A 13792-nucleotide genomic window follows, 5' to 3' on the forward strand; every position below is an offset into this window, starting at 1 on the left:
TTCAGAGTTTTAAATGAGATCAGGGCTTGTAAACCCTCAAGTGCCAGCCGGAAGTCTCCAGGAGCTGTCATTTATTCCAAATCTTGGCAGTTCACAAAATACAGGGGAATTCAATAATAAATTCTCAGTAGTAGAAATTCATCTGAAGTTTTTGACTGCTTCTTACATGTCTGGAACTTTTCTGATTAAATATAACAAAAATAAAATTATTCAGATGCTTGAAGTGTTTTTAATGTTGTTGCTGTTTTGCTGAATAGCTAAATTTTCCACTTAAGGGGGTCACTCGTTTTCATATTTTGGCTCTATTCTCTCACAATCCAGGTTACTGCAATTTAATTGGAGGCCCAAATTCAGCCTGTGGAAGGGAACTAACGTAAGAGGGGAGGGATCTTAATGGTTCAGTCTATAAGTCTTGTGATTTCAGTTGCAGGAACCCTTGCTTCAGTGAAGTTGTTCTTGGAATTGGATCCTGTAGTAATAGCCAGTATCCATTGGAAAAATAAAGACTATTTTATAGGAATCTCTGTCTCACAGAGACTTTTGCCTACAGCATGATTTCCACTGCTTAGCTAACTGTCAAAACTTAGCATCACTGACTGAAAAAGAAAAGCTTCCCTCTCTTGAGACAGGAAAAAAAAAAGTATCACTATGCTTCATAGTCCTTTTAAAGGTTAATTGTGACATAAGAAAGTCAAGGACATTTGGTATTTATAAAGGAGCATGTTGACTGGGAAATAATAAATCTGGTCACCTCGAGGTCATGTTCTTCATACCTAATCCCAGCTGCCTTTATATTTAGATCCTGAAATAAACTGCATAAATGCTCACTGGACCTCTTCAACTAATTTATAGAATTTAGATTCACCTAGATAGAAAATAGTGGTTAGAAAACATTTAGCTGAATTATATGAGTTGATCTTCATGATAAAGCATATGTTCAAGGCTTTTCACCAAACAAGATACTTCCTAAGTATTATCTTCAATTGACAAAATATTTCAGTGATAAATATTTTAATCTTTTTGTTTACCTAATGAAAAGAAACAGAAACTAGGCTGGAGATAATTTCTAACTATTCTCTGTGGTCAAGTGTTGACTCTCCTATACTTGCAAAGCAATCAAACATCTAATGAGATGTTTGAAAAGATCTCCTCTAATGAGATCTTTTAAATTTTTCTGCTTAGCCCAAAATGTTGCCTGTTTCATGGGAAAAAAGTTACCATGGCTACTGCAATTTGTTTAAATGTCCATTTCAATTATGCAATTAAAGATGTTTTCACTTAGGGTCCTGCTTTTAGACAAATTGCTTGAAAGGATTATAACTATCATTTAAATGAATAAAGAAGGGCTTTTGGAAGCCAAGTACTGGGCTTACTATTAATAATGCAGATCCAGAAGAGTATGTCTTGAGGAAAAATACAGTAAAATGACTGTGCGTTCTAGATCCTACACAGTAAAAGAGGAAACATTAAAAATGTAAATGGGCTAAATTATTTTAAGGGGAAAAATCTTAAAAATTATTTTAAATTATTATATTGGAAATGTGAGAGATTAAAAATATCTTCACATTACAAAGTAAGATAGTTTAAATCATTAAAGCAGAAGTTAGTTGTTCTTAATCCCTTAACACTGATAGATTCAAAATGTAAGATCTAGTTCCTCTTACTTCACATATCTATAACAAATTTCAGTTTCCTTTAATAATTTAAATCACATCAGTCTGGCAATATTAAGTATCAGTCACTCTGCCAATAAGCATTCATTGTGTGCAGAGCCCTGTGTTGGAGCTTTCAAGAACAAACAAGAAATAAGCCCTGATCTTTGTACCATTCTCAGATTTGTGTGTGCAAATGAATCAGCCAAAATTCCAGGCCCAACCAGGCATTCAGCTTCAGTAATTCTAGGGTTGAAATCAGCAATCAGTACTGGTTTAACAAGCTTATCAGGTTATTCCGATGATAAGACTATTAAAACAAATTGAATATTATTAACTTCTAGCATTTTTTTTGCACTTACTGTGTTCCAGGACAAAGCATTTTATATCTGTATGACACTCTACAGAGTAAGTGTTATTGTTATTCCCATTTTATCAATGTGGCAACAGATTGCAAGGGAGCTAGTGATGCAGGGTTTCTGTATGCTGAACTTTGAGAAAGAGCTTTCTAGGTTTCAGACTTTCTGATGAGATTAAAAAATTTAATGAGGAACTGCAATCTATATTTGATCTATTTCAAAGTAATTTTTTCACCTTGGTTCTTTTTTCAGTTTTTCCAAATAAAGACATGGAGAAATGACACCTATCTTCTTAAAAAAGAATGTAGTCATGGCTTCAGAAAGAGAATTACAACTTTTGCAAAATTTGCATGTGCATTTTACACAGTAGACTTTAGAATAGGAAAGGTTGGCAATCTGAAATGAATTCATAGTTTTGGCAATAATTCTGTGTTTTTGTTATTTTGTTATTCATTTATCCCATTTGATATACCATAATTATTTTTAACGGATGCAAAGGAAATTCAAATAAAGTGCATTGCAATAGAATATTTGATAAATTTTTTTCATTTTAAGCCTTTTTTTCCCCATGTAATGTCATGGTTCCAATGACTCTCCTTGGCAATATTACTGAGAAAATATGATGGCAGTTTGAAAATGAAGATGCTACAAGGGCCTTATCAAAGAATAAGTTGTTTTAACAAGTCAGTCATTCAGCACTAAAGAGGTACTGAGTTTCCATTAAATGACATACACTCTTGTGACACTAAATAGTGGTAAACCAGATGGAAACCCTTCTCTCAAGGATCTTATTGGGTGCGGACAGACAAGAAGTAGGCACCAAATTACAGGCATGATTTCAGGCAATGGTTGATAATATTATGAAGAGAAACAAAGCAGGTTAGTAGAAAGTAGATGATGAAGGTGGTGGTGGATTTTTTATAAAGTAGTCTGAGGAGACCAAGAAAGTGTGGGCTAAGTTATGTGAAGAGCAAATGCAAGGATCCTGATGCAGAAATGAGCTTGGCATGATCAAGAATATAAGGCTGCCAGATGCCCAGTGTCTGGGTAAAGTTGGCAAGGAGGATGGTGCTAGGAAATGAGTTTATATAGGGAGACAATGGACAGAAAGCAGAGGCTAAGGAAAGAACTTTGGATTTTATTTTAACTGTTACAGAAAGCCATTTTGAAATCCGGAGCAGAAAAGGGACACACCTCATGTACATGCTTTTAAAAATAATCTGACTGCCTGTAGAGAAAAGACACGGGGGAGCCAGAGTAAAGCAGGGACCAGAGCCCTGATGAGACACGAAGGTAGTTTGGAATAGGGTGGGAACAATGGGAGTGGGGAGAAAGATAGCACACAGAGAAAAACACACAAACCATAGGTGTGGAGCTATTAAAAACAGATCCAGATCAAGAAATGGCCAGAACATCAAAAGTCCGGCTCAGACCCTTTCCACTTACCACCCAAACCTTGTGCCTCACCAAGGGTCATCACTCTCCTGACTTATACCACCTTAGATAAAAATTTACCTGTTTTTTAACTTCATATAAATGGAATTATAAAAAATATACTTTTTCATGTCTGGCTTTATTTTGTAAAATGTAACCATATTGTTGCCTGTAGATAAAATCTGCTCATTCTTATTATAGAATATTACTCCCTTGTATAAATATACTAACATTTACTTATCCATTTTATTCTTGATGGACATTTCAGTGATTTCCAGCATGGATTATTATAAATAGTGCTGCCACAAACATACTCACATGTTTTTGGTGAACGTATATATATATGTGTCTTAATGAATTTCTATTCAGGTGTAAAATTACTGTGTTGTAGGTATGTTCAGTTTTCATAGACACTGCTCAGCAGTTTTCTAAAGTTCTACTATACATTCACCAGCAATGTATGGAGTATTTCATTTGCATCAGCTCTTCGCCAACATTTGGTATTGTCTTTTTCATTTTAGTCTTTTTTTGTGGCTGTGCAATGGTTTAGCATTATGGTTTACATTTTATTTCCCTGATGACAAATGAAGTTAAAGAACTTTTCATATGTTTATTGACTATTTGGATAAAAGTGTCTATTTGAGTTTTGCCCATTTTTCCATTAGATGATTACTTTTTCCCTATTGACTTGTGGGAGTTCTTTATACATTCTAGATATGTCCTTTGTCAGATATATGTATTGCAATTATCTTCTCCCACTCAGTGGTTTGCCTCTTTATTCTCTTAACAGTGTCTTTTGATGAACAAAAGATTTCAGTTTAAGTGTAGTATAATTTATAATCTTTTTCTTTTTCTGCCCTGTTTAAGATATCCTAGCCGGCCCAAGATTATGACAATGTCTTTGTTTCCTAAAAGTTTTATTATTTTATTTTTATATTTAGATCTGTAATTCATATGGAATTGATTTTAGTATGGTGTGAAGCACAATTCAAGATTAATTTTTTCCATGTGTATATCTGTTTGAACCACAAGATTTATTAAAAATACCAAATTTCCTCTACTGCACTGTCACTTCTTTATAAATGAAATGAGTGTACATATTTTGGTCTGTTTCTGCACTCTGTCCTGTTCCATTGGTCTTTTTGTCCTTGTGCCAATATCACACCCTCTTAATTACTATGGCTTTATAATAAATATTGATATCTGGAGTGTAAATCCTCCTGCTTTATTCTTCTTCACAATTGCCTGGGTTGTTCTTTACCAGTTCGTTCACTTTGATAGGAGTAAAGGGAAGGTATGGTGTACAGATGCAACTATGTTGGAAGATTTTGTTTGAGAAATGTGAGATAGTTCTCTTCTGAAATAAGTGAAATGATAAATGAGATCATTAGCTGAGAGTGGGGATCTGGAAGTTTCTAAAGAGGGAGATAGATATGAAATACTCTTTTATGGGAGTAAGAAAGGGGAATTGAGTAGGGGAACGCAATAAAAAATACTGGACAGCTATGAAAGCCCACATGAGATTTGTGGTCATAGATTTAAACAGAGACTAGTGATTGAGTTGTTTTTTTTCTGCCTGTTTAGGTATTTGAGTACAGAAGAAGCACAGTTGAAGAGGTGGATTTAACTAGATTCAGGGCTTTGCCAGATGAATAGAGTGATGTATCATGGACTCCAAAGTCAGCAAGGAAAAGGTGACGAACATAGGGGTGTTACGTTTGGTAAAGAAGTGGCAGAGTCAATGGATTGACTGTCTAGATGAAGTTGAAGGGAGAACATTACAGTAAGCCTGGAGAGGTCATGATAGTCAGGAAAGTATGTGCTTAGGATAAAGAGTTTGTAAGTAGTGCAGTTTTTGGAAGTGATGGGAGAGTGAATGCTAAGGTGAGGTGGAGGGAAATATCTTTGGAAGTGAGTAGGGCAAGTATTAAAGGGGCAGGGTGTTGGATGGACCATCTCCATGGAAATTGAAATAATTAACAATAAGAGAAACAGTGGTAAAGAGGTTGGTGAGCTAGTTGCTAGAATCATCTGTGTTTTAGGAGGTTGTAGGGCCTGCCATTGCCTAAAGTCATTTTGGGAAAAGGTAGTAAGCCTATAAACTATTGCCTTGCTTTTCAAAGGAGTTGAGGTTTCAAAGGGTGATGGGAGCCAAAATTATCTAGAAGTGCCAGTGAGAAGCTAGAAAGACACCCATCCTTGCTCCAGGCTCTGATAATTAGGATGTGGATAAAAACCAAGCCCCAAGGTGAGAAGGTGGCAGAGATAGTCAGCTATCAGGTAGGGCAAGAAGGTGGAGGGAATGTCAAGAGAAAAAATTGGAGTTATAGGTATTTAACTTATGATGGACTTAGAGTTACAGAGGGCTCATTGGAAGGTTTTAGAGAATTGGGAGAAGAAAGCAATCACATCAGAATAGAGGATGTGCAAATACATAGGGATTAGAATCTGAATGAAAGCTAATACCTGGACAAGATTGGAGTCATGATGAAGACTTAAGTGGGGTGAAAAGGCATGGTGGGATTTTCTAGATGATCTCTTAGGAAATGTGGGTGCTTGTGGCTTTAATTATTTGGTTAAAAGTTTAATTTTAGGAGATTGACTGAGCTGGGCCTCCCAACTATCCATCCCCAGCTACTGCGGCCATATTGTGTAAGTCACGTCCACAGTCAGGAGCTCTGAGGTCCTAGTTTGGTCCAGGAAGACAGCATCCGGGTAGACACCTCTGACAACAAGGGGGAAACAATATTAAATTGGCAATTGGCAATTGGCAATTGACAATTGTCCTAATGTAGGAAACCCTGGAAAAGGTAACTTACAGACACTGTCACAGGACAGAGAGTCAGTGAAGGTAAGGGGCATAGAGTTTGGCTCTTTCATTTCATAGGCATGTGTACACACACACACACATTCACATACATACACACTTTCCTTCAGCTGATCTTGTTAACTTCAAGGTTCCTGGTGCTTTTATCCAAGGCCTGGTTTTAAGTAGTGTTGGATACCCAGAAGGTACACAATAAATATCAGTTTCTAAGTGTTTAACTTGTTGCATTCATAAATATGTAGTTAATGCAAAAGCATTTAGAAAAATTTAAATGTGTACAGTTAAAAGTTAGAGACTCTTCAAAGCCTTCCATTGTAATTGGAAAGTGAATATATCAACAGGTAGAGGGTATCTTTAAAACCTCACACATTATTTTAAAAAGAATGGCTCAATAGTCAAGACCATTCTACCAAATAGTTGCTTGTTCCTATTTGACCATACAGGTTTTCCAGATAATAGAATCATGGTCAGGTATGCCACTGATTTTAAATGTGTTTTATAAAAGGTACTTTTTGAAGTGAACCTCTATTCAGGTCATTCTGTTGAGTTTTTTGAATAGCTATTCTGAGAGGTAGAAATGTATAGAGGTGGAGAGACCTGAGAACATCTTGTTTCATCCAAATGACCTCTCCCAAAGATCAAAGATGGGAGGACCAAAAGACCTAGAGCCCCTGGTTAATATGAATGCTCAGTGTAAAAGCTTTTATTTCAAATTCTGATACCATTCAATTTTTTCTTAGTAATATTTGAAAATTAATTTTGACTTAATCTTTTTTCTGCGATTATTTTACTGTGCTATAATTAGAGTTTATTGTAATGTTCTTTTATCATTATGGATATTAAATACTCCCAGGATTGGTACCTCACTGAGTCATTTTTTTGTCTGGTGTACTCTTTTGCAAAAAGGCTTTCTGTCTCTAATCTTTTCTCCTTCTGTCTTCTAATACAGCCAACACATTGGCTTTAGTAAAACGTGACTTTCATTACATCACCACCCTCAGCTGACACCCTCACTGACTCCCCAATGACTACCAAAGAATGGGAAAAGTAATTAACTTTTACGGAGGGCCTTCTTTAGGCAAGGCATTTTTTAGACATCCTGCTACTTGATCGTCACATCCATTCTGAAGGTAAAATATTCTTACTATTTTGAAAAATATTTATCAAATACCTAGCATATGTCTTCACTTTATGGGTGATACTTGAAAATTTGAGAGAAATTACATAAGTTGTTCATGGTCATATGGCTTCTATATTTGAACCTAAATGTGTGTGATTTCAAGAAAATCCAGTGCATTCTACCACCTAAGGAAATTGTAAACACCTTAGTCTGATCCAGAAACAAATTTTTCAGACTTCTTTTCCACTCTCTACCTTCGAACTTTGTATTCTAGAGAATTGGATGAATCACTCTTTTTAGAGCACATCTCACACTTGACTTCCTCTCTCCTTTTGCTCATGTCCTTAGAGTTCACACTTCATCTCTCTTTTCCCAAATGCCACTCATTAAGACTCAACTAAAATATTACCTTCCTCATACAACTTTCCATGATTCCTTAGCCAGAAATAAGTTATCCCAATGATGACCTTTCATAATTCTTTTTGTAACTGTCGCATTATGTGTGATTTTCCACCTTGTTCACTGCTATTTCTGTACCTTTTCCCTCCCCTGCTTGTCTTCTGAGGCGCGAGACTCTGATTTATGATCTCCATAACTCTCACAGTACCCAGTCTGGTGCTTTATACTAATAGGTACTGAGTAAATAGGAATGAATGAAAGGATGAATAAACAATTTTTTATTTCCCTCTGGCAGGCAACGTGGTAGAGTAGAAATAGCATACCATTTATAGTGAGGAAATCTGAATTACAGTGCTGACTCAACAAATTACTATGACCTTGTATACATAATTTAATTTTTCTGAGACTCCATGTTTTCATCTGTAAAATAGTAATAATGATACTATTTACCTTACCAACCTCAATTGTTTACTTGATCAATTGAGGTAACACACGTGCAAGTACTTTGAAAACTTTAGCGTTACATAGTTATTAGGTAAAAATTTATATAAACTCAGAGCTACATCTCCATAATTTTAAATCATGTAAGAACTTTAAAAGAATGGGATATTTGTTCTTTTTCTTTTTCTTTTTAGTTTCTTTCTTTCTTCCACACCCTCCCCCCCCTCCCGCCCGCCCGCCCCCCCCCAAGTTGTCTGCTTTCTGCAGTCATTCACTGTGTATTCTTCTGTGTCTGCTTGTCTTCTCTTTAAGTAGCACCGGGAACCAATCCTGGGACCTTCTGGAGTGAGAGAGACATTCAGTCTCTTGTGCCACCTCAGCTCCATGGTCTGCTGTGTCTCTTACTGTCTCTCCTCTGTATCTCTTTTCCGTTGCATCATCTTGCTGCACCAACTCTCCACGCAGGCCTGCACTCCTGCATGGGCCAGCACTCCTGTGTAGGCCAGCATTCCACATGGGTCAGCCCCCTGCATGGGCCAGCTTGCCTTCACCAGGAGGTCCCAGGAAACAAACCCTATACCTCCTATATGGTAGGCGGGAGCCCAGTCACCTGAGCCACATCTGCTTCCCTATTTGTTCTTTTTAAAAGCGTTCTATGAATGTCGTCATATCTCTTATTTCAATCAGTATGAAAAGTTAAAATTAAACCCCATATATTTTCATTTTAATGTATTTTATCCACAATGATTTTTCACATATTGTTAATTCTGATATGTCCAGGGAAGTAATTTGGGTATTTTTTTTTTACATTTCTTCACTTGGAAGTTGTTTTTTATTGTTGTTGTTTCTAATGGAACCCTGCTAAGCTTGTGACAAATGAAAATAGATGTATGTTCAAATAGTGAGAGTACAGCACTGCATGAGAAGCATTGAAACTAGGGTAAATGCCAGTGATTAATTACTTTGAACTCATTCAATCAACAATACTTTTAAAACTTTTTATTGAATGCCATTAATATATCTCATTCAGTTTTGAATGCCAGCTCACCCCAGGGACCGCCACACAGTAGGTATGCAGTCACTTTAAGTCGAGATACTGTTTTAGGCTTCATGAGGATTGGAACTTTGTATGCTCGGTGATCAAAATTCAGTAGCCACCTAAATGACTATCCTGCCCACCACCTGTGATCCACACTCCACAATAGGACCTGAGTGAAATTTCTAAAAACACATCCAAATCATGGCACTCCCATGTTTAAAATCTTTTAGAAGATCCCTGTTGCCTGTAGACAAAAAACCAATCCCTAAGCATTCTATAAGGGACCTATAGGATCTGGCCTCTGATAAGGTTCAGGCGCAATCATGTGGGCACGGTGCCATTTACACCATCTGTGGATTATCACTGCCAGGGTACTTGTACTTCCCCCAGGGTCCGCTTTCCTAGAATACTCTTCATTGTCCTCTGATCAGTCATATTCTTCCAGACCCTCCACCACCCTCATCTCCTCTCTTTTCCTTCTCTGACCATTTTTTGTTCCATATCAGGTACATTTTTCTCTGATCCTACCCCTATTTCAAGTTTTATAATATTTTTAATTATTTATTTGCCCATTTCTTCCCAGTCCCAAAATGAACAACAGCTCACTAAATCATAAACTTCCTACAACATTGTCTAATTTGAAAAGACACTGTAGCATAATGGCTAAGACCATGAAACCTGAACTATTTTGCTTTGGTTCACTCATGGAAAAATGGGATGATAATCCTAGTACCTACCTCGTGTGGTTATTATGAAGACTAAATGGGATTAGGTACAAAAAGCACTTAGAAAAGGGCCTGGGGCATAGAGACTCATATAACCTTGATTATCATGGCTCTCTACAGGGCTGGCAACTTTTAGGTGGCCTATAAATAGCTAACAAATGTTTGTTGAAAAGCAATCCCTCAATAAATATGCATTCAGGAATTGTGTTGAATAATGTAAAAACTTTTAAAGAGAAAGTATTCCAAAATATGAGTGTGATGTGCTGTTAGATTCATACTTAACCACCTGTCAGTACCATAGCTGAAATTTTCAAAGGGATGTTTGAATTTAAGAATTTTTAGCATCCACATCACCGGTGCTCCACAACTAAGATATGATGCTATATTTAATAGAGTTAACTATGGGAATGAATATTTAAATTGGATGATATCTAATAATTGTTCAAGTATAATTTTAAACTTTATCATATGCAGAGAAAGCAGCTGTGTTCAATGTAGTTATTTGAAAAGCAGGGTACTATGTGTAAAGAACAGCAAGTATAGGATTGTAGACGTGGGTCTAAAGACCAATAAGGCAGGGGACAAGAAGACAAGAGATCTGTGAGTCGCCACACCAAATGCAAGTAATAGGAACCTAACAGGACTTTACTCTCACATGTGGTTATGGGTGATTTATTAAATGAGATCATATTGGTGAAAATACATGGAGCATTGTCTGGCATGTGATAGATAATCAGAACATTCTAGTTTTAGGTTTACCTGAATCTGTCAGGAGATTTATTTTGAACAGAAACGGGTGAGGTTTCCTAAAACTCAAAGAACTACTCTTAATTTTTTTTCCAAAAGGAGCATAGGTGAAAGCCTCACCAAAAATGACTGCAACACTCAGGAACCTTTTGCATATAACCTTTTTTGGGTGTTTTAAGGTGTGGTAGCCAACTTAGATTGAAAAAATTCTTAGGGTTCAAGGAAATGCTGCATATCATTTTTTCCATACTCCTTCATTTTATAGCAATTAGACTCTTCTCCCCACTGAAAATATAGAAGCAATTATAAAATAGCTCTATCATGTCACCAACACTAAATCTACCAAGTACCTGGGTCTGATGAGGAGACACTCCAGAAAATAAACCACAGGTCATTGTCCCCTAGATGAGGAGACACATTGATATGTTTTTGGCAATACTTGGATAGTCGTATGCCTAAGGCTTATTTGGACTTCAATTTCATGGCCTGGTGGAGAGGACAAGGGACCCACACTTGGATATGAAGGAAGTGGAGAAAACTGACTAGAGGCCATGAGAGTGCTGGATTGGTCCTTGCACGGTGTCTAAACATGGTTTGGCAACATTTAGTGTCCAAGACCTAACCTAGAGGTGGATACAGAACAGGAATTTGGGGTGGCATCCATTACTTGCTTAAATTAAATCCATGACCATAAACCTTAAATAGGCCTTCGAAAATGCCCAGTGATCTTTCTGCCTTCTTCTAATTGTGCCCCATTCTTCAACCTTATTGTTGCAGACATTGAAGCACAGGTGAGTCCCCTGCCTCCCTTGAGTTCCCTTTTCACTCCTCAAGGGCCTGATTCCTGCAATTTTACCCTCTCTTTCCCCCATTATGAAATTTTCAATCTCTACTAAATCATTTCTATCTGCCTATAAACAAGTTTAAGTTCCTTCTGTCTAAACACGATCCAAAACAAGGGAAGAAAACTAATGACCTAATTTATCTGTTCTACTACCTTGCAAAACTTCATGAAAGAGCTATTTATCTGTACTTGCTCAGTCACCTCAGCACACTCGAGGGTCCATCCCCACCACTCTACTGAGACTGCACTGAGGCTTGTCAACATCAGTTGAAACCTCCACGTTGTCAACTCAGTGGTCTGTTCCACCCTTATTTTATTCAACTTCTTCATAGCATTGGACACAGATTGTCCATACTGGAACAATTCATTCTCTTGGAATCAGTGAGCTTAAACTCTCCCATTATTTCCCCCTATCTCCGTGACTGTTTGCAGTTCAACCTCTAGTTTGTCTGAATCCATCCTGGTTATTCTTTTAGCTTTTCATTCTTTCTTCCTGATCTCATCCAGGTCTTAGACTGTAAACACCATCCTAAATTCACATCTTCAGCTGTGACCTCTCCTGGTTTCATGCTTCCATAGACCAGTGCCAGCTGAACAGCTCCATTTGGATGACTAAAAATATTAATAGATAAAATGGATGTTCAAGGCACTTTTCTGATCATTTCACATTTGTTACCCCGTTTTCATTACAAAATAACTAGGAAATTAGTATTGTTTTCCCCATTTTACATAAAAGGAGACGAAAATACTAAAATACGGAGAGGTTAAGTAACTCACCCAAAGTCACTGGTAAGTGCCAAGGTGTTTCTCTCTGTTTCTCTCTCTCTCTTTCTGTCTCTCACCACCTTCCACCTATTACTGAAGCCAAATACTTGGTAGTCATCCACCATTTTACATTGTTTATTCTGACTCTCCCTTATCAATCCTACCTCCAGGATATATCCCCAAATCTACCCAATTGTCCAAGCTCCTTTTCTGTCCATACAAGCTTAAATTCATCAAATGGTATATAAGACACTACATTTGGTGTTCCCAGTGGAGAACCAGAGAGCTTGTTACCCACTTTAAATGTCCAGAACTAGGTATTTTACTAGAATGTAAATTAGGGTTAGGGAAGTCTGAGACTTGGTGGGCACATAGGTGCTCAGACTTTGTACTAGAAGCAGAGGTTCCAGACCTCATCATCTTCTGGGTTGGGTGCTTATGTATTCTTGAACCCTAGGATTAGCCTCAGTAGGTGGCCAGGTTGGGTCTGCTGGTAACAGAGACTACCCATTGAAGGAGATTTGGGAGGTTATTTAACATTTTTGTTTGGTTGCCAGGCCCATTCTAATTTTACTACAGCTCTGGAATCTGTTTTCTCCAAGCTATACTATAGTTTTGATAGATAGTTTGTTAGAAGTTTATATAGTTATTGTTCATTAATCTTTAATCTGAAGAAATCAAGAATTTGCAATTGTACATTATAATGTTAAGGATCATGTTATATCCTTTTAACACACCAGGTTTCTCACAGAGTAGGGCCATAATAAATATATGTTTACTGAGTAATATAGACTCATCAGATTAAAGTTTAGTTTGGTTTAGAGATTTTTTTTAACACACTTGAAAATATAAACTCAAACACTTGTAATAATTTTTTAGTTTGAACCCTAGTCTGGTTATTTTTGTAACTCAATAAAGTCTGATTTAATCGTACAATTTTCTAGCAAAAATATTTAGTTGGAAATAATATCTTGAGATTAGGAATTTAACATTTATTTAGTACTTAACAGTGCTAAAAAATATGTACAAACACACACACATTCTCTAAGCCTCATAACTGTGGGGTACTTGTTACCCACATTTTATATATGAGAAAATCAAGGCTCAGAGAAGTAAGGTCAGGTCTCACAGTAGGAGGAACTCTCTCAGGATTTCAACCCCAATACTATGACTTTTCCTGTACACTACCCTCTTGGTTGGCAGGATGGATTTGTATAGCTAAAGAGCATATCTTTAGGGTACAAATAAATAAATACATTGTTCAAGAAACAGCAACAACATACTAAGTAGATATAGTTATTCTAAACACCAGAAACTCATTTTCAAACTAGTTTTCCCATAAACTTTTGGAAAATTGGAATAAATTCTTATTCGTTGTTTGTTATTCTTATTCTCAGTTTCTTAATTTCCATAATATGGAAATTAAAGGTGACAATATTA

At 36.7% G+C, this 13792-nt stretch overlaps 1 protein-coding gene across 2 annotated transcripts in view; it reads left to right on the forward strand.

The window, feature by feature from the left end:
• Positions 1-13792, forward strand: part of ARSJ (arylsulfatase family member J) — a 68517-nt gene that overhangs the window by 2161 nt on the left and 52564 nt on the right. The window lies entirely within an intron of this gene.

This window comes from Dasypus novemcinctus, chromosome 1 (genome assembly GCF_030445035.2).
Source record: "Dasypus novemcinctus isolate mDasNov1 chromosome 1, mDasNov1.1.hap2, whole genome shotgun sequence".
NCBI lineage: Eukaryota > Metazoa > Chordata > Mammalia > Cingulata > Dasypodidae > Dasypus > Dasypus novemcinctus.